The 24,335-nt window shown below is 44.5% G+C and overlaps 1 protein-coding gene across 3 annotated transcripts in view; it reads left to right on the top strand.

Annotated features, from left to right (window-relative positions):
• The first annotated feature begins 222 nt into the window (after nucleotides 1-222).
• Nucleotides 223-24,335, top strand: part of PLXNB1 (plexin B1) — a 74,100-nt gene continuing 49,987 nt past the window's right edge. Inside the window, exons 1-2 of one of the 3 annotated variants that reach the window (XM_043972619.1) lie at nucleotides 223-376; nucleotides 19,073-19,133. The gene's annotated coding sequence lies outside the window, so the exon portion shown is untranslated. Of the gene's footprint in view, nucleotides 515-19,072; nucleotides 19,134-24,335 lie in introns of all 3 variants that reach the window. The other 2 variants (XM_043972601.1, XM_043972610.1) reach the window with 2 other exon arrangements.

The raw sequence follows: 24,335 nt of genomic DNA, 5'->3' as shown, positions 1-24,335 counted from the left end.
GTGGGGGTGGGGGCGGGGGTGTCTCTGTTCCTGGGCAGCCGGGGTCTGGAGGGAGGGAGGAAAGGAAGGCGCAGAGCCCGGGGGAGGACGCGGCTTTGTCTCCATTGTTCCTGGAGGTGAATGCGCCGGGCCGTGGGGGATGGGCGGGCGCAGTTTTCCGCCCCTCGGTCTCCGGGTAACAGCTGTGGCTTCGGCGGATCCACCTCCGGGGGCGGGGGTAGGGGAGGCCCGCGCTGCTCAGGGGCTCGGCTCTGCCCAGCTCAGCTCAGCGCCGCGCCGCGCAGCGCCACTCTGCTCGGCTGAGCTCCGCTCAGTCCCGCGCCGCGCAGCTCCGCGCAGCCCCGCGTAGCCCCGGATTCGAGCGCAGTCCAGCGGTGTGAGTGCCTCCCTCTGTCTCTCTCCCAGCTGTGGGGGCCCGAGTGGTGAGTCCGTGCGTCCCGGAGGGAGGCGGGGAACCCAAGCACCCCGGCAAGACTCCCTGAGTCCCCCGAGGTGGGGAGCCGGCATCCCTAAGGTTAGCTCGGGGAGCCCACTACTTGGGCCGCTTTGGGCTTTCTGTTGTGCAGATCCCTCACCTGGGAGGGGAGAGCGATTGATCGGGGGACGGGAGGGTGGGCAGGGTGTTATTCATTGCGGGGATTTTGGACCGAACTTCTCTGGTGGAAGAAAACTTCAGGGTGGTTTTGATTGGGAGAGGCGGGAGGCGGGATCGACTCCCCCTGAACTAGAGCTGAGTGCCCTCTCCCTCCGCCCCTGGGCAGCCCCTCCTCTCCCCCACCTCCATCCTCACCAGCCAACAGCCTTTGCCTCCCCGCCAGGACCAGATAGGGTCTTTACCTCTTGGACTCTGGGGGCGGGATGCTTCTACTGAGGAACACCTTGGAGGCTGGTATGTGCGGGAGAGGAGGTTCGAGACTCCTGCACCCTGCCTAGGGCCAAGGAAGACTGGGAGACTGGATCGTAACTTTACCTTTCCCACCCCATTAAATTCAAACACACCCTGGATTGCGGACCCCCCCCCCCAACCCCTTCAAGGCACACCTTAATTGTGAACCTCTTCCCTTTTTCAGAACATACCCTAGATTGTGACTCCTCCTTCTATACATATACCGTGGATTTTGACACTCCTCTTATATGGGCATCCTTAATGTGACCACCCTCCCCACCCCCACCCTCACCCGCTTTTGTATACATACCCTGAAGAGTGACACTCTTCAGTCAGCAAACTGGATTGTGTCACCTATACCACCAAAACACATCCTAGGGTTTGGCCTTCCCCCTCCCCCCTTTCCCCCCTTCTCCCCCCTCGCCCATACAGAATCCGAACTGAGACCTCCCTCTCCCCAACCCTCTAAACGCTCAGACGAAAATGTAGCCCACTCGCATTTTGCTGTTAATGAGTAACTGGCCAGTTTAGACACAGGAGGAGTGGGCAGTTTCCCCGGCCCTTCCAGTGAAAGCTGGTTTCTCCTGATTATGGCATCCAGGGAGCCAGCTAGGTGGTGGGCACTTCCTTGGGTACAGGCTGGGGGGCTGGAGGGGCAGGGATTAACCCAGGGTCTGGGCCTCTGAAGAAGGAAAGGGGAGTTCCCTTCCTAAGAGAATGCCTCTCTGCACCACTATCTCAGCCTTTCACCTCTTGTCTCCTGGAAATGGAGAGGAGGGCTAAGCCTGGGCCCCCAGTGGTTGTCTGAGGGCCATGGCTCTTGGGCATCTCCCTAACTGGTTGATAAAGAAATCGTACTCCCCCTGGTGGATGAGATGGGGAGATGGCCTGGAAGAAGTGGGGAGCCTTGGATTGACATAATCTGGTGCCAATTTTGGCATTGTTGCAGGAGGCATTTTCTAGGTATCATGTTGGGGAAGAGAGATGGTATACTAGTTGGCTCAAATGGAATGTGTTAGGCTCTGAGTGTTAGGGTGCAAGGTGTAGGTAGGGTGCAGAGGCCAATTAGGAGGCAAGAAAGTTGGGGGAGACTGAAGGACTTGCACTGCTCCCAGGTCCAATTTGTGTACAGATGTCATTAACAGACTCTAGTTCATAGTCACTAATTAGTAAAACTGTTTCTGAAGCCACTGAGATTTTCCACTTGATCTTCATCCTTGTCTCTGTCCTTCCCCATGACCCCGTGTTGTCTTTTTCTCCTCTTTCTTTTCTGTTACTGTGCTTGGCACATGCTAAGCACTTAACAAATATCTTTTCGTTCTCATTCATTCTTCCTTGACCCTCTCCATATTATTTTCCTTGTCCTTCAGTCTTTCCCTCTCTGTCTTCAACACCCCATCTCTGGAACTCTTTTTGCCTGTCTCTGGTTTTTGTCCATAGTGGCGAGAGGTATATAGGGTAAGGGAGAAAGCTGATGATAGAGAACAGAACAGGAGCAGTCTGGCCTTTCCTCCAGCCCCCTTCTCCTTGAGTCACTCCATCTATGCAGACAGCTCCTGGGAATCCCTTGGGGGAGGACAAGAGAATTGATTGGCTCTACAGGGTCAGTAGAGGAAAAGAGGGAGGAACATAGATGATGGGAGCAGTTTTGGATGTGCCCTGCCCAGGACTCCTTGCCTCTCAATTCCCTCTTCCATTGGCCCTCTCTCCTCCCCCCCTCTCCCTGCCCAGTGCTCCTGAGAGAAGTAACAGTTCCCACTGTGGCACAGGGTATGAGTTCTTTGGGGAAGCTCCTGCCTGTTCCTTGAACTGGGCAGCTATGGCAGTTGGCATTTTCATAACATTTCTGGATGCAGGGTGATTATCTTCTGATGTGTGTTCTGTTATTGTGGTTTATAGGGGCATCTGCCTCCACTCCCTCCAACAAACACTCCCTATCTGCTCCAGATGCCTGTGATATCTATTTGATCAGCCTTCTCATCTGCTTCCTGCTTGGCGGTGGGGGTGGGGGGCTGAGGGAGGGAGGGAAGGCAGAATGGGAGACCTCGGGGTGGGAGAAGAAGGTGCTAGAGAGAGAAGAACTGCTGAGTTGGAGGCGGACGGAAATCCCATCCCAGGGGATTCTATCTCTGATTTTAGGTTCATCCAATACCCTTTCCTAGATTCTGGCTCCATTAACTAATCAGAGAACCAAGTGTAACAGTCTTTGGGGGAAGCCCCATCCATGCCTTTTGTTAGGGAGAGGTACACTTGAGCTTGAGGTACCTTCTGAGCTTTGTTACCGGCTCTGTGCTGTAGGGACATCCCTGCAGCCTGTGGGGTGTGTGTGTGTGTGTGTGTGTGGGGGCTCTGCCAAGATCCCTCTACTAAGGCCGCTGTCTTCCCACATTGCCGTGGAGGTTGTTGGAATCTGATGCTGTGGCTCAAAGCAAGTCAAAAACAAGCACTACATCACAGACTGACTTCCTTTCAAAGGAGGAACTTTGGATCTCTAGATCCTCTCTGGCCAGCGGTGTCTTGCAGTGGTTTCTGGAGCCTGTGTGATCCTGGGAGAGAAGACATTCCTACTTTGCCTTTCCCCCAGTCTGGATCTGAAAATGACCCAAGTTAGTGGCATGGGAAGCAGGAAATTCCCTTATTCTCCCACAGTGGGATGCATGGGGTAGAGGGAAGGTTTCAGGCAGCCCCTACTCACCCTTTTCCAGCCCTCCTACTCTCCATCCTCCCTTCTCAGTTCTCACCCCCACATCCTCTCTTCCATGCCACTCACCCCCCCCCCCCTTCATCCTTTCCCCCCACCCGCCTGGGGCGGATAAACAAAGGCAGTGTTGTTCCCGCTCCCACAGAGCTGCCCTGTTCTCTCCACACTAAAAATGGAAACCCCCGAGCTATTTTGGGAGCAGTGCCCAGGCCGGGCCGTGGCCTACTGCCTCCCCATTCCCACCCAGCTTGGTCCCCACCCCCTCTTTCCCAGCTCCTTCCTTCTGGGGCCTAGGCTCAGGGTCCAGCTCAGAGCCCCTCCCCTTCGGCCCCATCTGCGGACTGACCATTCCCTGCAGTGCTCTTCTCTGACTTGATTGGGTCAGGGGGTGGGGAGGATTGGTGAGTGGGGGGCGGGCAGACTTGAGCGCCAAGGTCATCGCTGCCTCCTGATTATTCCTAATATTGGCAGCCGGTCTGGGGGTCTCAGGAGCTGTGCCCTCTCGCCTCTTCTCATACGGGAGGCAGAGATGTCTGAGTACACAGGATAACTTTTCTAAATAGGCCTCCCCAGGACACCAAAGAAAGCTTTCTGGTTTGGCTGCTCGTTCCTTGGACTCATGCTATCTGAGATAGAGATAGACTGACCCTCTGACCTACCAACAGCATACAGGGGGGACTCCCCAACCCCGAGTCATTTAGGAGATCAACCTCTCCACTTAGGAGAATACAAGGAAGCTGAACGCTGAGAAGATCCAAGCATTACACCCCCTATTCAGGCCCCTAATTATCTCCCTCATCCTCCACTCCTTCCCTCCTCAGCTCCCCAAGCCCTGCAACACCGCCACCCCCCCCCCCAGTTCCTCAATACCTTAATCACAACTTTATTGAGACTTCCCCTATGGCTGAGATTCTAACCTGGGATCTGCCAACTTGTTTTGAAAATATTTTAATTACTATTTCAAGATAATTGGTTTCTTTCATATCTTATTTTATGCATTTAAAAACATTATTCTAGGAAAGGGTGTCCCAGGCTGCCAAAAGGGTCCCCGTCATAAATAAGAACTTCTCTTCTGTAGGTAACTCTGTGCAGAGTGCCCTAGCATAGGCCCGAAGATGCGCCCTCCAGGAACGCTTATTCTGGTTGAGGAGACAAGTAGAGATCAGTACCAGACGGGCTATAGCTCCTATCCTACTGCTCACATTGCACATGACCTTCTGGGTCCTTCTGACCCAGCCCTGTTCACCCATTCTATTTCCACCCCGCCCTGGTTTCACTTTCCTCCAGACCCAGATCCTGGGCTGCCACTTTATGATTTCACTATTCATTACGGTGGCATACTTGCTGTCTTGCACCCGTGAATCCTCATCACTGGGTAACCCCTCCTGTCTATTTTCTCTGCTGCTTTTAGGCTGAGGAATAGTGGTTAAATGAAGCTAATTTCACCTCCTACAAATTGATGGCACATAACTCCAGGTGGGCCCTTGCTTCTGTTGGATAGACAATTCAACAAACATTTTAAGTGCCTTCCAGGTGTCAGGCCCCATACTAAGTGCTAATGATATAGAGGAAAAAACAAAAGGAATTTATATCCTACTGAGAGAAACAGTGTGTTTACAGATAAGTTAACATAAGATATATACAAAATAAAGACTAAATTTTTGGTGGGGCGGAGGGAGGAGACATTAACAGCTGAAGGAATCAAGAAAAACCTCTTGTAGGAGGTGCTGAAACTTTGAAGGGAATTAGGGATTCTAAGAGGTGAGGGTGAGGAAGAGGAAAATGAGCATTCCAAACGTGGGAAACAGTCTGTTCATAGGCAAGGAGGGGCAAGATGGAATGTCCTGAGGGAGAGACATAAAATAGACCAGTTCGGATAGAGTATACTGTGTATTTGGGGGAGTAGTGTGTAATTAGCCTAGAAAACATAGGCTAGAGCCAGCTTATGAAGGACTTTAAATGCCCAGCAAAGAAGCTTTCTACTTTATCCAAAAGGCAGTGGGGAGCCATTAAAACTTCTTGAGCAGAGGACTGGCGTTGTCAGACCTGTATTTTTTTTTTTTAGTGTTTTTGTTCTTGTTGTTGAGGCCATTGGGGTTAAGTGACTTACCTAGGGTCACACAGCTAGTGTCTGAGATCACATTTGAACTCAGGTCCTCTTGATTCCAGGGCTGATGCTCTATCCCCTAACTTCTTCTTCTTCTTTTTTTTTTTTTTTAGTGAGGCGATTGGGGTTAAGCGACTTGCCCAGGGTCACACAGCTAGCTATTAAGTGTCTGAGGTCCGATTTGAACTCAGGTACTCCTGAATCCAGGGCCGGTGCTCTATCCACTGTGCCATCTAGCTGCCCCTATCCCCTAACTTCTTAAACTGTGGGTCATGACCCAATAAGAGGTCACGTGACTGACTGTGGGGGTTGTGAAAATCTTGGTCGCAGTAAAAGGTTATGTATGCCTATTTAATACCCAGGGTTACATAAAGATTTCTTATGCAAAAAGGGGTCACGAATAGAAAAAGTTTAAGAAACCCAGCTTTATGCATTGCATCACCTAGGTGCTGATTAGACTTGTATTTTAGGAATATCAATTTGACAGCTGTGTGGATGATAGATTGGAGAGGGGAGAGACCGGATGTAGGAAGACCAGTTGGGAGACTATTGAAATATTCTTCGAATGAAAGAGGTAATGAGTGCTTGAACTAGTGGGGATGTGGCATGGAGGGAATGAAGGGGATAGATGCAATTGGTGTTGTGGAGATAGAATCAAAATAGACCTGTTAACTAATTGGATCTGGGTGGGAGTAGAGGGGAAGGGGGAATGAGGGGGAAGAGGGAATGAGGGGGAAGAGTCAATGAGGGGGAAGAGTCGAGAGTGGCTCCATCTCCTTCCTCTTTGCTTTGGCACAGGCTTCCCCCTCCTACCCAGAATGCTCTTTGTCATCACCTCCCTCCATCTCTTGGCTTCCTTTAAGCAAGGATCAGCTTGGGTGGCATTTCCTTCAAGAGGCCCTTCTTGCTTCCCCTCAGTTGTTAAGACCTCTCCCTAATAACTGAATATCTATCTATCTATTCATCCATTTATCTATCTATGTATCTATCTATTCACCCATCCATCTACCATCCATCATCCATCTCTCTCTCACTCCTTCCCTTCCTCCATCTATCTATCTATTTATCTGCCATCTATCTCTCTCCCTTCTTTCCTCCCTCTGTCCATCCATCTATCCATCCATTTATCTATCTATATACATATATATGTATGTATACATCTCACTAATAACTGAATATATGTATATGCATGTACAGATATGTAATATTATAGGAGATATGTATATATGTAATAAATTATATATGTATATCCTATATTTACTTATCTATGAATAAGTATCTCCCTAGTAGAATGAAGCTTCTTGAGTGTAAACACTTTTGTACCAATATACCTTATGCCTGGCACATGATCGGCACTTGCTTGATTGAATGGTGACTTCCAGGCTGTGTCCCTGGATGACTAAAATACTGGTAGTGCCCTTGAAGGAAATGAGGAAGTCTTAGAGGAAGGAAGAATTTAGAGGGAAAAGAATTAGTTTAGTTTTGGATGTATTGAGTTTGAGAGGATATCCAGCAGATAGTCGAAGATTTGGGAATGGAATTCAGGAGTGAGATGTGGGCTTGATATGGAGATTTAGGAGTCACTGGCATAGAGATAGATATTAGTCAAATCCATTAGCTGATGAAATCACCAAGAAGAGGGAGAATATATAGAGAAAAGAGAAGAAAACATATAGAGAAAAGAGAAAAGGGCTCAGGGAGAGAGCCTTAGGATTATATACCAGGGCTGGATGTGGGTGATGATCCCACAAAGGAGACTTAAGAAGCATTAGTCAAACAGGTAAGAGGAAAACCACGACAAAGAAGTCATAAAATCCCAGGGAGGAATCAATGTCCAGAAAGAGGGGGGGTGTTCAATAGGGTAAAAGGCTTTGGGGGCAGCTAGGTGGCACAGTGAATAAAGCACTGGCCCTGGATTCAGGAGGACCTGAGTTCAAATCTGGCCTCAGACACTTGACACTTACTGGCCGTGTGACCCTGGGCAAGTCACTTAATCATGATTGCCTCATCCAAAAAAAAAAAAAAGGCTTTGGAGAGGTCAATTTAGGAATAAAAAAGTCATTGGTAACCTTGGAGAGACCAGTTTCTTTTTTAAAAATGTTAACTGATACCTTTTGTTTTTATATGTATATATTAGCCACATTTCTGATTTTATCCCCATAAGCTATCTCTTGTGACAAAGAATAAAGAAAAAAACAAAACAAAATTCAGCAAAACTAAGCAACACAGGAGTACAGTGTGATAGTACATATGATGTCCCTCACGTCTTCAAAGAAAGGAAATGCATTTTTTTAAAAAATCACTTCTCTGGAGTCAAGCTTGGTTATAATAATTGCAAAGTATACAGTTAATTTTTTTGTTTTTTTCAATTACATTATTATAGTCATTGTGTATATGATTTTACTGATTCTGATTCCTTCACCCTGTATCAATTCATATGGGGGAAGCACAGTTTTAGTTGAATGGCGAGGTCAGAAGCCAGACTGAAAAGGGTTGAAGAGAGTGACAGGTGAAACAGCGGAGACAATAAGTTTAGACAGATTTTTTTTTTCTAAGAGTTTGGCTGTGAAAGGGTGAAGAGATCTAGAACGATGAAGTTTTAGGGAGATTGGGAATGTTTGTAGACAGTAGGGGAGGAACTAATGAATAAGGAGAGATTAAAAATTAGGGAGAGAAGGGAGATGACTGCAGGATTGAGGTCCCTGATGGGATGGGATCAAGGGCAGAAGCAGAAAAGCCAGAGTCTAGCAAAGAGAAGGGTAATTTCTTCTTTTTGAGGATGAGCAACAGAGGAATGAGGGGTTAGGCCAGTCAACATTTATTAAGATCCTACTATGTGCCAGACACTATACTAAGCATTAGGGATACAGTGAAAGGCAATCAATCAATCAATCAATCAATGAAATAAATAAATCAATGAATAAATGAATGAATAAATAAATAAATAAATAAAAGTCTCTTCTTTCAAGGTCCTCACTAATGGAGGAGACAATACAAAAATAGCTCTATACAAATTATATATCTCTATCTGTGCATATATCTTGTTTGTACAGATAGATTCTCTCTCTATATATATATCTATACTACATCTATATCATCTATCTCTGTCTCTATCCCTATCCCTATCCATATTCCTATCCATATCCATATCTATATCTATCTATATCATTAGACTTTAAATGAGACTTGAAGCAAGCCAAGAGATAGAGAAGAGGAAGGATAGAATTGTAGATGTGGGGGACAGTCATTGAAAATTCCTAGAGGAGGGAGATGGAGTATCTAGTTCAGGGAACAGGAAGAAGGTCAGTGTCATTACATTGCAGAGTATGATGGGTGGGAGGAAGTAAGATGTTAAAGAAGTCTGGAAAAATAGGAAGGGACCAGATTATGAAGAGCTTTAAAAGCCAAACAGGATTTTATATTTGATTCTGAATGTAATAGGGTGTCCCTGGAGTTTATCTTAATATATTAAGTGATGAAGTATAGAATTAGGGAGCAGAAGGAGTTCAGTTTTCCCAGTCAAGTATGATACACAGTCTTGAGAAGTTTGAAATAGAGGTGTTAAATACCCCAAACTCCCTAGTAGAACTGAAATGTAATTGGGAAAATAAAAGAAATAAAAATATGATACAATGCAGATAATGTTGATTTGTGATTGTCTAAATTTGACATCACTAGTTTAGAACAGATCCTGAGGGAAGTCTGGTAGTAAATCATGGAAGGGCAAAAGGATTGTTATGCAGCAGTGAGGGCCCAGTTGAGATTATATAACATAAATTAGCAATGGACTGAGTCAGTACAATATGACTGACTTCATTCAGCCCCACATATGTAGCAGGAAAGAAGGTGGATTGGGAGTAGATTAAAGTTGGGATCTGAAAAGGGATGAGGGGCACTGACAGGACAAGAGGACGAGGGACTCAAGCCTAGAAGTCAGTGTGCAAAGTTAAATTTGTTAGCTATAGGGCTAAGATTTTAAAGGGAGACAAGTGAAACCAGAGGAGAGGAAATGAACTGGGAGATCAGGGAGTGGTGGAATAGCTGGAGGTCCTGATGAGGACAGAACACAGGTGAGGGGTGAGGCATAGGGAGAGGTGGAAGGATTGGAGCTGATTGATGCTCAGATAATTTCAGGGCTATGCATAGTGGAAGTGGACTAGTTGTCCCCTGTGTGCGGCTGGGTAGAGTGAAGGTGTAGATCATGAGACTGTGAGCCAAGTTCTTGATAAAGGAGGGAGAATGAGTTGGGGATCATTACAGAACATCCACCAGGATCTGAATAGGGTGATAAATCTGGATGTAGTCAACCTCAGAGGAGATGTTGCTGAGTGATGGTGGAAGAGGACTGGGGAGGGAGGCAGTTTGGAAGTGGCAGTGAGGAATGAGAACTCTACTTACTATTCTTGGCTGTCTTGTAGGGCAGGAGTGAAACAACCCATACTATTGGTCACATTGGCCAGGGTTGCAGTGTCTTCTGGGAGGAGCAAGAGGATACCATGATAGCAAGAGGATTGAAAGAGTGTGAGAGGAAGGGTTTTATTAAGAAGCGAAAGGGAGGATGGAGTGGAAAAGGGAGGGATAGGAATGACATGATTGCATAAGACAGGGCAGAAAGTGGTAGCAGAGAAAGCATGCTTTTGTCTACGTAGCCCATGACTAAATCATGGGGATGGTGAGTGGAACTGTAGAGGGAGAGATGGTCAGATCCTTCCCAGTAGCAATAGTACTATTAATTTGAGTATCATTCCCTGAATTAGAAGGGGAAGGTGGGAATTGGTGGGATAGGGCTTGATCTTAGTGGTCAAAGTCTGACTAACAAGGGGCCCGAGACTGGGTTCTAGCTGGTTGTAATGAGTCACGACTGAGTATACTCACCTTCCAATAATCAGTTTGGGTAGTTCTGCCCCTAGCTCCAGTATTTAATCAACTCTCTCCTCTTGGGTGTGTGTGGATGTGTAGGTGGGAGAGAAAGAGCAGCTTGGAAAGAGTCGATTCTTCTACTCTTGACGCCCCATCTCATTTCCTCAGTGATGATTCCAAACTATTTCTTCTCTACTCACCCTCCTCATCCCTCCTCCCCCTACTATAAGGGTAGGTGGTAGATCTATTTACTTAAGTGTGAAGACTGAAGATTCCCTCTTCCATTTCTCAATATTTCCCCACATCATCATTCACTTCTCTTTCCCTCTGGCCAGAGAAGTATCTCTAGCTCCTGTTAGGGTTGTACCCCTGGTCCCATTTCATCCTGTGTCTTAGGATCTTGCTCTAATAGTGATCCCTTCTATTATATCTGTCTTCAATTTCTTCCTTTCTGCTGGTTCCTTCCTGTCTGCCAACAGACATGCCCAGATCTTCTCAATTCTTAAAAAAAGCCTTCCTTTTTCACCTCTGCCATTCAGCTACCATATGCCCTATCTCTATTTCCCCATTCACTATCACACTTAAAAAACTTTGTGCCTAATGTTTGCTTTGTCTTCCTCAGCCCCCTGCAGTCTGTCTTCTATCCCTACCACACTACTGAAATGGCCTCTCGAAAGTCACCAATCGCTTCCAATTTCCAAATCAAATAAAAAGTCTTTTCTCAGCCTTTGGCATTGTTAATCACATCATCCCACTGGATATTCTTTTCCCTTGGCTTCAAAGACCTGTCTCTAACATGACGTTCCTACTTCTCTAATTTCTCCCTCTTCTTCCCTGAATTCTTAGCCTCATCATAATTACTTAGATTTTATTCTTGACCTTTCTTTCAATATTCTTTCCCCTAGACATGCCATTCATTTCTATAGTTTCAACTATCACCTCTATGCACAGGAATTATGGGAATACAACTACCAAGCTCTCTTTACAGAACTAAAGGAAGACTTGGAGAGGAATAGTTGTAGAGAAATTAATTGTTCATGGTTGGGCACTGCTTATGTAATAAAAATGACAATACTACCTAAATTAATTTACTGACTCACTGCCATACCAATCAGACTACCCAAGGATTACTTTATTGAAGTAAACAAAATTATGAGAAAAGGAGGAACAAAAGGTCAAGAATTTAAAGGGAAATAATGAAAAAAGTGGGAAGGAAGGCCTAGCTGTTCCAGACCTCAAAATAAATTACAGAGCAGTAATCAGCAAAACGATTTTGTGGTGGTTAAAAAATAGAAAGTTGATCAGTGGAACAGATTAGGTATACAAGATCAGAAACAACTGAACACTGCAAGGATACAAACTGCTAGCATAAGAATTCACTATCTGACAAAAACTGATGAAAAAATTGGAAAGCATTCTGGAAGAAATTAGGCTTCTATATGATACCATATTCCCCAATAGGCTTTAAATGCCTAACTGACCTATGTATGAGTCATATAATAAATGAGAGGAGAATGAAGATGTTTTTCATAGCTCTGGATAAGGAAGAATTGACCAAAAAAGGGAGAACAAGGAAGAAAGGAGATAAACTATGCAATTTTTGTTTACATAAAATTAAAAAGTTTTTATGAAGACAAAAATGGTACAGCTAAAATTAGAAGGGAAACAACTGGAAAATATTTGCAGCAAATTTCTCTGGTAAAGGTTGATATCCAAGGTATATAGGGAATTAGTACAAATATATAAAAACAAAAGCCGTTATTTAATAGTTAAATTGGGGGGGTGGGCAGTTAGGTGGCGCAGTGGATAAAGCACGGGCCCTGGATTCAGGAGGACCTGAGTTCAAATCCGGCCTCAGACACTTAACATTTACTGGCTGTGTGACCCTGGGCAAGTCACTTAACCCCAATTGCCTCACCAAAAAAATAAAACAAAATAGTTAAATTGGTCAAAGGATTTGAGCAAGCAATTCTTAATGGAAGAAATCTAAGCTATCGATAACCGTATGTAAAAATGCTCCAAATCACTAATAATAAAAGAATTGCAAATTAAAACAACTTTGAAGTACCTCCTTATGTGTTCATCAGATTGGGAATGATTACCAAAAAGGAAAATGACAATTGTTAGAGGGGCTTTGGGAGGATAGGCCCGGTAATGTACCGTTGGTGGAGTTATCAATTGGTGTAACAATTCTGGAAAGCAATTTGGAACAATACCCTAAAAGTTATTAAATTGTTCATATTCTGACCTAGTGATACTACTTCTTGTTGTTCTGTTGTGTCACTTGTGTCTGAGACTCTATTTGGGGTTTTCTTGGCAAAGATACTGGAGTGGTTTGCCATTTCCTTCTCCAGGACACTGAAGCAAACAGAGTTAAGTGACTTGCCCAGGGTCACACAGCTAGTAGTGTGTTTGAGGCCAGATTTGAACTCAGAAAATGAGTCATCCTGACTCCAGGCCCTAGCACTCTATCCATTGCTCCACTTAGTTGCCCAATGATACCACTATTAGCCATAAACACCCAAGAGACCAAAGACAGAGGGAAAGGACTACTGTGCATGATTATAGTAACACTTTTTTTTTTTTTTTGTAGCACATAAGTGGAAACAAAGTGGGTGCTAACTTGTTAGGGAATGACTGAATGAATTATGGCCTATTATTGTGCCATGAGGGATGAAAGGAATGGATTCAGAGAAACCAAGAGAGACTTGTATGAACTGATGCAGAGTGAAATAAGCAGAATGAGGAAAATGATTTAAAAAATGAACACAGCATTATAAACTAAATTAATGACTCTGATCAATGAACCAATCTCTATTCTGGGAGACCTATTGCAAAGTGTGCTTCCTTTTTCTTTTTTTTGTGTGTGATAGATTGTAGTTGTAAAACAAGACATACATTTTCAGACCGATGTAACACAAATTTGTTTTTCTTGACTGTATTTATTTGTTTTTAGGGAGGTTTTTATTTGGCAGGGCAGAGCTGTAAGCTGGAAGGGTTATGGCAGTAAAGCAAAAAAAAGAAAAAAGTATCAGTGAGATAAAGGTACAAAGAAGAGAACATAAGGCAGTTGAGAAGGGGTCACAGACAAGTAAGGCGTTGTTGTTACTACCATGTTAAATTTAACATTTTTCTTTTTGGTCTGGACAGTGAGGGTTAATTGTTTTGCCCAGGGTCACACAGCTAGTAAGTGTCAAGTGTCTGAGGTCAGATTTGAACTCAGGTCCTCCTGAATCCAGGGCCGGTGCTCTATCCACTGCACCACCTAGCTTCTACATTAACATATATTTTAAGAACAATAAAAACCATTACTTTTATGTAGATGACCCCCCCCCCATTTTTCTCATTCTCCAATTATGACTTTTCTTTTGTGTTACAGACCCATATCTCTTAACTTCCTACAGGACATCTTCTCCTGGAAATATGACAAGAACCTCTAACTTGACATGTCTCAGACCAAGCTTATTATCTTTCACCCTAACCTTGTTCCTCCTTTTGTTTTCACAATTTCTGTGAGTGGCCTGACCATTCACTCAATTAAAGCCATAACTTCCCTCTCACCTTTCATATCTATCCTATCAAGTGTTGTTGAGACTGTTCCAGTTTTACGCATTCTCTTGCATCCATCCAGTCTTTCTTCCTTTGCCACCACCTTAGTACAGGTCCTGTTACTACCCACCTGGACATTCTTTCTAACTTAATTTATTTCAATGAACAAAAATCCATTTTCTCTCACTCTGTTGGAAAAAGAGAATAAAAAACTCCTGTGACAAATATACATGGTTAAGAAAAATAAATTCCTGTATCGGCCGTGTCCAAAACATACACACCTTATTTAGTGTCCTGAGTTCATTACCTCTCTGGGAAGAGTTAGGTAATGTGATTCATCATTGGTCCTGTGGAATTGTGGTTAGTCATTGTGTTTATCAGAGTTCTTAAGTCTTTTAAAAGTTTATTTGTTTTTATGATGTTGTCATTGTATAAATTGTTCTGGTTATGCTCACATCAGTCCATACAAGGTATTCCAGGTTTCTCTGAAACTTACCTTTTCATCATTTCTTACAGGACAATAGTATTCCATTACATTTACATACCATAATTTGTCTAGCTATTACTCAATTGATTGGTATCACCCCTTAATTTCCAGTTCTTTGCCACCATAAAAAAAGAGCAGCCATAAACATTTCTGTACATGTGGTCCCCTTTTCTTTTTCTTTGATTTCTTTGTGGACAATGGCCTAGGAATGGGATTTGAAATGGCCTTCCAAGAACTCCTTCCCCACTTCTCCCTGCATGCTCCAATTCATCCTTTTCACCATGACCAGATTGCTTTTCCTTTGGAATAGCAAATTAAATTGAACAAACGTTTATTAAGTGCCTACTATGTGTCAAGTTTTGTTATGTCTTTCCTCTGCTCAGAAACCATCAATGATTCCATGGTGCTTTCTGAGTAAATCAATGCCTTGCCTGGCATTCAAGCCCTCCCATAACCTAAAGTCACTCTCTTTTTCCAGCCTTATCTCATATGTTTCTTTCTTTCTTTCTTTCTTTCTTTTTTTTAAAGTGAGCCAATCGGGGTTAAATGACTTGCCTAGGATCACACAGCTAGTAAGTGTTAAGCATCTGAGGCCGGATTTGAACTCAGGTCCTCCTGACTCCAGGGCCGGTGCTCTCTCCACTGCGCCACCTAGCTGCCCCTTATCTCATATATTTCTAGCCTCAACATATTTGCTTTAGACCAACTAACTGTGCTAGTTTCTTTCTCCTGAGCATACCTTCTACTTCTTTACCTTTGTACCTTTGTTCAAACCGTCCCCTGCGTCTAGAACGTCTACTGTTCTTCCGTCAGATTTCTACCCAGTCGTCAGAGCCAAACTCAGATGCCACACACTTGATGAAATTTTCCCTGTTGCTTGTTGGCAATGAGCTTCCCCCTGGGGCATCCCATACCTGAGAGGCATTGTGGTGTAATGGAAAGAAGGGGCAGGTTTAGGACTCACAGAGACCTGGGCTTGAATTCTGCCTATCACACTTACTAGTTGTGTGATGGTAAACTTAGCTTAAGTTTTTTAACCTCTAAGAATTGTAGTTTACTCATCTCTAAAATGGGGACAATAATGTTGTAGTATTTACTTCCCAGGATTATTATGAGGATCAAATGAGAAAAAATATATAAAGCATTTAGCAAACTTTGAAATACTGTTAACGTCAATGACTGTTTAAAAAATATTATCTTTTGTTTTCACATCACCTTCATTTTCCATAGTCTTCTCCTCTTCCCTAACCTAGAGAAATTAAATAAAAAGAGAACAATGCAGTAAAACAGAATTTATTGGCACGGAAGGCAAGTCTGTTAGTGTATGCTGTGTTCTATCCCCATAGGCCCCTACTCATGCAAAGAATGGAGCAAGGTGCATACTTCTATCTCCTCTTAGGGGCCAGCCTTAATCTCTTTTTTTTTGGATCAGCCTTGGTCTTTATAATAATTACACAGTATGCAGTTTTGTTGTTGTTGCTTATGTGTACATTATTGTAGTCGGATTGTTTTTCTGGTTCTGCTTATTTCGCTTTTCAGTTTATATATCTTCCCATGTTCCTCTGTGTTCCTATTTATGGTTTTCATTAGCACAGTAATATTTCCTTACATTCCTGTACCACAGTTCATTGATAAGCATCTCCTTTGTTTCCAGTTCTTTGCTAATGCAACAAGTATTGCTATAATTATTTGGCATATATTGGATTTTTCTTTCTATCTTTGACCTCCTGGGGCATATGCCTTTGGGTAGGATCTCCAGGTCAAAAGGGATGGACATTTTAGTCACTTTTTAAAAGCATAATTCCAAATTTCTAGAATGGTTGGATTCACAACTTCCTCAAGTCCGTGTGCCCATCTTTCCACAGCCCTTCAATACTGAGTACTCCTATCTTTTGTCATCTTTGCTGATGTGTTGGTTGTGAGGTGAAACCTCAGAGTTATTTTGATTTGCATTTCTCTTATTAGTGATTTGTAGCAGTGTTTCAAATGGTTGTTAATAATATGCAATTCTTTTGAGAATCATTTGTTCATGTCCCTTTTTAATGTTAGCTATATTTAGAACCTTTCTAGTGTGCTTATCATAAAACATTGTGTATCACAGGATCATAGATTCTCAAAGTTGGAAGAGAAAACAGAAATAATCTAATCTAAATCCTCCCTGATAAGGAATCCCCTATTCAGTTTCCTTGACAGATTGTTACCCAGACTTTGCTTGGAGTCCTTTATTTTTTAAAATCTTCACATTTTTTCCAATTACAAGTAAACTTTTTTTTAACATTCATTAAATTTTTTTTTTGAGTTTCAAATTCCTTCCCATCTTCCCCTCCCTTTCTACCTCTTTGAAAAGGCAAGTAATGTGATATTGATTATACATGTGCAGTTATGTAAAACATATTTAGCCACGTTGTGAAAGAAAATACAGACCAAAAAAAAAAAACCCAAGAAAAATAAAGTAAAAAACAACAACAAAAATCCATGCTTTGATCTATATTCAGAGTTTATCAGTTCTTTTTCTGGAGGCAAATAGCATTTTTCATTATAAATCCTTTGGAATTGTCTTGAATCATTGCTAAGTACAGCTAAATTATTCACAGTTGATCATTGTACAGTATTGCTGTTATTGTGTTTAGTGTTCTGGTTCTGTTCAATTCATTTCGCATCAGTTCATATACATTTTTCAGGTTGTCTGAAACCATCCTGCTTGTCATTTCTTATAGCACAATAGTATTTCTTTTTTTTTTCTTTCTTTCTTTTTTTTTGCTGGGCAATGGGGGTTAAGTGACTTGCCCAGGGTCACACAGCTAGTAAGTGTTATGTGTCTGAGGCCGGATTTGAACTCAGGTACTCCTGAATCCAAGGCTGGTGCTTTATCCACTGCGCCACCTAGCCGCCCCCACAATAGTATTTCATCACAATCATATGCCATAGTTTGTTCAGCCAGTCCCTTGGGGTCCTTTATTAATAGAGAAGTCACTCTTAACCTCTTATTAAAACATAAGATTCAGGAGTGCAGGGATTGCATCTAAGCTTTATATTTCAGCTAAGGTCTAACAAAGGTCTCTGCACATAATAGTCATTGAATAAATGTTTGTTGAATTAATAAAAGTCTTATAATGGTTCAGTCTTTTAAAACAGTAAACATTCTGAGAAGAGACAAGCTGTATTTGAGTGTACTGTATTGGGCGGTAGAAGACCAGTATAGTTGGAGAGGAGAAATGTGCCTAAAAGGGTGGTGAAATAGTCTGTTGAGGCTGTGAAAATCATGGAGAAGTTAGATTTGATATGGTGGGTAGCAAGTAGCAGCTAAAGGCATTGGAGTCCAAGATATGACATAATGAAAGCAATGCTTTAGAAATATTGATGAAATTGCCATAGATATGCAGGCTGGATTGTAGGAGGCAGAAACTGTAGAGAGGGGAGGCTAGCTAGAAGCTGGAAGGTCATTGCCCTTTTTGTCAGGATCCTGTAGTCATGGCTGTGATGTCATGTAATAGCTCACATGGGACTCGAGGGCTGAAGGGCTTACCTTGTCCCCTGCTAACAGGGAGCTAGCATACCTAGCCCTTAGCTGGCCTCCTGGTGTTCCTGTTCCCAGACTCCTTCGTTCTGATCACCTGTTCTAATTCCCTGCTTTTTCCCTTACAGTCTGCCAGGGCTGTAGAACCATTTCCTGGTTCTGTCTTCTCGGTTGGTCTTAGTTTCCCCTCCAGCCCTCTCCCCACCCCACAGTCTAGAGCACAGACTTAGACTTGCTAGGACTGGGATACCTAACCATGGCCCCATAATCTGTGAACTTCGATGTGTGTGTGTGGGGGGGAATCACACCTTTATTTTCATTAACCTCTGACTTTTATAAAAACATTACTCTGAGAAGAGCTTCACTCTAGTCAGGGATCCAGGACACAGAAAAAGTTAAGAGCTTCTGGACTAGGGTATCTCTTCATCCCAGGACCCACACCGGGTTGAAACCTGCCTCCTCTATTTTTGATTAATTTGTTTTGGCCTTTCTCCCCCGAGATGTCCAAAATATCTGTCCCCAGGGATGTGTAGAGATTCCTCTGGGGACAGGGGGGAGGGGACAGGGAGATCGAGGACTCTGTAATTTCATGGTTCTCTTGCCTGGTAGGTGTGGGGAGAGGGGAGGCAGTCCTGGAGTCCTGGGAGGGGAGCAGTAGCCTACTGTGGAATGCAAGTACCCTGCTCTCCTCCCCTCTCCCCCCCCCCCATTGGAATGTGTATAGTGGCAGTCCTCCAAGCTAACTTCAGTGCCTCTCAGCCCTCTGCGGGGACAGTGAGGGGAAAGACTGGCCACAGCCTCCTGTGAACCATAATGACCTTACGAGGGGTGGGGTGGCCCTGCTCCCTCCCTCCCATGTGCGGTGTTGGGATAACCTTCAAGTGTCTTCTCCATCCCTGCTGACACTGGCAGGGAGTGGTGTTATGCCCTCAGCTTTTCCGACTCATTATGTGCTCTTTCTCCAGCCCAGGTGAGCCGATTCATACTGGCCATGCTGCTGTTTGCTTCCTTTGCCTGCTGTACCAGGTGAGTTCAGCCTGTGGCTCCACTTGACTTTATCTAGAGGATCTGAGTTAGTGGAGGCCAGAGGCAGAGTTTCCCAGAACTATATTTGCCTGCTGTGAGATCCAGAGGTCATGAAGGTAGTGATCCTTGGGGAAATTGGCCCTGGGGAGGGGGCTGAGGGTAATGGTCCCTGGGGGAAGAGGGAGAGGAGTATTCTTACTGGAAGCTGCTGTTCTGTGGCAGGAGTTGAGTGCTGGTGGTCCCTTGGGTTTCTGGGAACCCGGAGCTGGTGTTCTGGGGGAGCTGGGAGCTGATGTTTCCTGAGAGAGCTGGGATCAGGGAGCTGTTGTTCCCTGGGGGAGTTGGGAGCCGGTATTGCCTGAGGGGGAGCCAGGATGGTGGTTTTCTTCAGAGTACTGGGGAGATCATGTCTCCTGGGAAAAGTGAGAGGCAGTATTTATGGGGACTTTATGTACTTCACCAAAGTTCTTGGCACTAGTGAGCTCTAGGTCCCCAAATGTCCCATCATCTGTCACTAAAATCACTGACCTGCCTTCCTGAGCTTGGCAAGTGCATTCCTTTTCCAGGTATCCCTTGCTCCTGCTGCCCCCTCCATCCGACAAGGGTCTATTGCTACCACTCGTAAGCCCACACTGTTCTCTTTCATCAAACCTCTGCCCACTGATCCATCTGATAGTCCCCAAGACCTGCGATTAGCTACTTTCCCACACCGGGTCACTAGTCATGGTTATCCAGACTAAGCCCCGCCTGTCCCCCTCACTCCCCCCACCCCCTCCTGTTCAGCCTCTGTCACAGCTGGGCCGGATACAACATGTCCTCACATCCTTGTCCCTCTGTCCAGGAAGCATGTCAAGTTGTGGGAAGGATGGGGGTGGGATGCCTCTCCCTCCCCTCTTCTCTGTGCCTCTGGGTGCCTCTTATCCTATTCCACACCTCCTGGTGCCCTGATGCGGGTTCTGGTGGTATTGTTATTTACTTTCCTGCTCCTTTGGGGGAAGAAGGGTGAAATGTTCCTCTGGTGTCCATGTTGGGGCTTACTCTGCCTCCTGTAGGCTAGGGCTAGGAAGGGCAGGGATAAATCAGTACTTGGGAGTGAGGATCTGAGGGTTCTGGTTGTAGGGTCATCTCACCCAGTCCTCTGTGTCCAGGCAGGATGACCATATCGACTAGGGGGGAGGACCTTTGGTTTTCTAAGTGTCTAGAAAAGGGCTTGGTTTGGTTACTTGGTTTTTAGTAACACCTGGACCTCCATCTCTCACTACCTCTTCCTTATGTCTAATATAAATTCCTAGTATTTCAGGAATTCTTGTATCCCAATACTAGTATTAACTCCTTTCACCTCCCTCTCCCAGAAAACAAAACGAAGCGAAACAAAACAAAACAAACCAAGACAAACAAAAAACCCTCTTGCAACAAATAAGCCTAATCAAGCAAAACAAATTCCCACATTGGCTATGTCCAAAAGTTCACGTTTCATTCTGAGTATTAGTCTATCACCTTCCTGTCATTTTCTTCTTGTTTTGACCTGAGTTCAAATATTCATCTTCTCCAAGTCCCTTGTTAAGAAGAAGATAATCTTTCAATGACCTCTAACCTTTTCTCAGACTAAAACATTTCCTCCTTCTTCCCTCCTCCCCTCTTCTTATCTCCAACTCTTCAGCCTTCCTTTCCTCCCTAGGTGTCCTTGAATTCTCCACATTCTTGGGCTCTGGGGAATCTCAGGCTTCTGACCATGATTTGACACCTAACCTGAACTTCCCTCCCACCTCCCACTCTAGGCCTCTATTCCTTTCGTTCTCCATCTCCTTGGATATATCAGAGTAGAACCTAGGACTTTGGCCATGACTTGTCACTTGGCTAATTCTAAGCCCAGACGGCTCTGATCACAAGGTCCTGATTATTCATCTCCTTCCTCTCTAGTTAGTATACCCCCTCCTCCCCTACCCCTATGCTTATTTGCTTATTCAATTCAGTTCAACAGTTTTTTGGGGTTTTTTTGGCAAGGCAATGAGGGGTTAAGTGACTTTCCCAGGGTCACACAGCTAGTAAGTGTCAAGTGTCTGAGGCCGGATGTGAATTCAGGTACTCCTGAATTCAGGACCTGTGCTTTATCCACTGCGCCACCTAGCTGTTCCCAACAAATATTTTTTTAAAGGGTCTACAAGATGCATATGGGACAGCTAGGTGGTGTAATAGACAAGAGTGCTAGGCCTGAAGTCAGGAAGACTCATCTCCTGAGTTAAAATCTGGCCTCAGATACTAGCTGTGTGACCCTGGGCTAGTCATTTAACTCTGTCTCAGTTTCTTCATGCATAAAATGAACTGGAGAAGGAAATGACAAATTACTCCAGTATCTTTACCAAGAAAACCGCAAATGGGGTCACAGAGAGTTGAACATGACCGAAGGAACTAAATTTCATCAAGATGCATAACGCTGTGGTACTGTGCTGGGCAGACCTTGAATATTCCAAGACAGAAAGTAGACAGTGGCTCCCCTCGATTTAAGGCTTGTTTGTGTGTGTTTTGGGGGAGCAACCTGTACATAGCAAAGCAGTTTGAAGATGTCAAGAACACAAGCCCTTGGGAAGACTTCACAGAAGAGGGGGCACCTAATCTAAGCCTTGAAGGCACATATGGATGCTGAAGGGTAGAAGTGAGGGAGGGGTGCATTCCAGGCCTGGGGAGCAGCTTCCCTGAGTGCACAAGCAGCAAAGTGGAATGTTCAGATGGGCAGCTGCCTAAAGTCTGGTCCCACTGATATGTAGAGAGCACGATGGGGAATATAAGGACGGAAAGCTAGATTCTAGCCTTAAGCCAGCCAGTTAGACAGCAAGTGTTTATGAACCAGTTACTAAGCGCTAGGCACTGGAGATACAAAGAAAGGCCAAATGAGCCCAGTCCCCTCTCTCAGGGAGCCTCCTTTCCAATGGTGGAAACAACTTGTAGTTATCCAGGTACATATAAGGTGTACTATATGGAGGTCATCTGAAAGAAGACAATAACAACTGGGGGAACCAGGAAAGCCCCCACTCCAGAAATGGGAATTTGAGCTGAGACGCGAAGGAAGCCAGGGAAGCTTAGGAAATCAAGGCACAGAGATACGGGCCTGGGGCATGGTCAGCGCAAGGGCTGTGGGTCCGAGAGATGAAGTATTCTGTTGGAAGAATTGCTAGTAGGCTGAGATAGACGGATCCTCAAATTCATGGAGGGGAAATACGGTGTAAGAAGTCTGGTAAGGCAGGCTGGGACCTCCTTACGAAGACCTTCAAATGCCAAATAGAGGAGTTAATGTTCATTCCTGGAGGTGACAGCCACTGGGGCTTCTTGTGTAAGAGTGGTGGTGACATCGGTCAGTCACTTTGGCCATTGAGTGGAGGATGGGTTGGAGGAGGGAGAGACTTAAGGCAGGGATAGCAGTTAGAGCTATCACAGTAATCCTGATGAGAGGTGATAAAAGGCCTGAATCAGGGTCATGGCTTTATGAATGGTGTGAAGGGGATTATGGAAGAGATGCCATGAAGATAGAAATGACGAGATTTAGCGGCCAGGCAGAGGAATCTGTATTTTTTTTTTCTTAGAAGGCAATAAATAGGCCACTACTGAAGGATTTTTGAGTTGGGGAGTGAAGTGGTCCACTGGGTGATGTCAGAAGATTTTTGTCAAGGATGGATTAGAGAGGGGGTAGTTTGGAGATAGTAGCCTGGGCATGAAGTGATGAGAATCTGAATTAGGGTGGTGCCTAGGTGAATAGAGAAAAAGGGAAATAAATAGATATGGGAGTTGTGGTAAAAATTATATCTGGGGGTAAAGGTGAGGAGAGAGTCAAGGAAGAGTTTGAGGTCATGAATCTGGGTGACTGGGAGGATGGTGGTACTCTGAACAGAAATAGGGACATTTAGGGGACAGCTAGGTGGCGAAGTGGATAAAGCACTAGCCCTGGATTCAGGAGGACCTGAGTTCAAATGCAGCCTCAGACACTTGACACTTACTAGCTGTGTGACCCTGGGCAAGTCACTTAACCCCCATTGCTTCACCCCCCCCCAAAAATAGGGACATTTGGAGGAGTTGGTTTGGGTGAGGATGGGATGGGAAAGATGATGACTCTCATTTTAGACTGTTCATGGCACCACGAACCCTGATCAACTCTGCCATCGTCTTTTAGATGAGTATGTCAATGTACTTCCCTATGGCCACACTGATCATTCCTCTCTCCAGACAAGTAGTAAGCCCTCTTTGGCTACTACTCTTGTACGTTTGCAGTTTCCCCTATCAGAGTGTAATCTCCTTGAGGTCAGGGACTGTTTTTGCTTTTTATTTGTATCCCCAGGGCTTAGCACATTGCTTAGCCCATAGTAAGGGCTTAAAAATACTTTTTATTCATTCATTCGTGTTCAGCTTGAGATGACAATCAGACATTCAAGTAGAAGTGTCCAGCAGGTGTGTGCAGGACTGGAGTTCAGGAGAGAAATGAAGGCTGGATTTATAGATTTGACTTCACTGATGAAGGATTCTGGCTGAAAAGCTAGAGCAGGTCTCTAAGCAACAGATGGACTTCTAGAGAGGATAATTACATCTGCATAGAGATGATAATTGAATCCATGGGAGTGGATGAGGTCACCAAGGGAGGGACTGTAAAGAAAAGGGTCCAGGACTGAGCTTTGAGAGACACATCCTTAGGGAAAAGGAGATGGTTGATGGTCTAATAAAGGAAACTAAGAAAAAGTGGTTAGATAGGAAGAGAACCAGGAGAGAAAGACGCTATCTTGGAAAAGCTGCAGAGAAGTGAAAGAGGATGCGGAATGAGAAAAGGCCAATGGATTGAGCAGTTAGTAGATCTCTCTGAGACGTTCAGTAGAGTAGTAGGGTTGGAAGCCAGATGCTAAGGCACTGAGAAGGGAAGGGGTGGTGAGAAAACTGAGGGGGCAGTGCTTGTAGATATCCTTTTGTAGGAGTCTGATAATAAAAGGAGAGAGATTCAGGATGGCAGAAGAGAATGAAATAAGATTAGGGGGAGATTGAAAATGAAAAAGTGGGGGGCGGCTAGATAGCACAGTGGATAAAGTACCGGCCCTGGATTCAGGAGTACCTGAGTTCAAATCTGGCCTCAGACACTTGACACTAGCTGTGTGACCCTGGGCAAGTCGCTTAACCCCCATTGCCCCGCAAAAAAACAAACAAACCAAAAAAGAAAATGAAAAAGTG

Source organism: Dromiciops gliroides, chromosome 1, assembly GCF_019393635.1.
Source record: "Dromiciops gliroides isolate mDroGli1 chromosome 1, mDroGli1.pri, whole genome shotgun sequence".
In the NCBI taxonomy this organism is placed as follows: Eukaryota; Metazoa; Chordata; class Mammalia; order Microbiotheria; family Microbiotheriidae; genus Dromiciops; species Dromiciops gliroides.
This window is presented reverse-complemented; position numbering and strand designations above follow the sequence as displayed.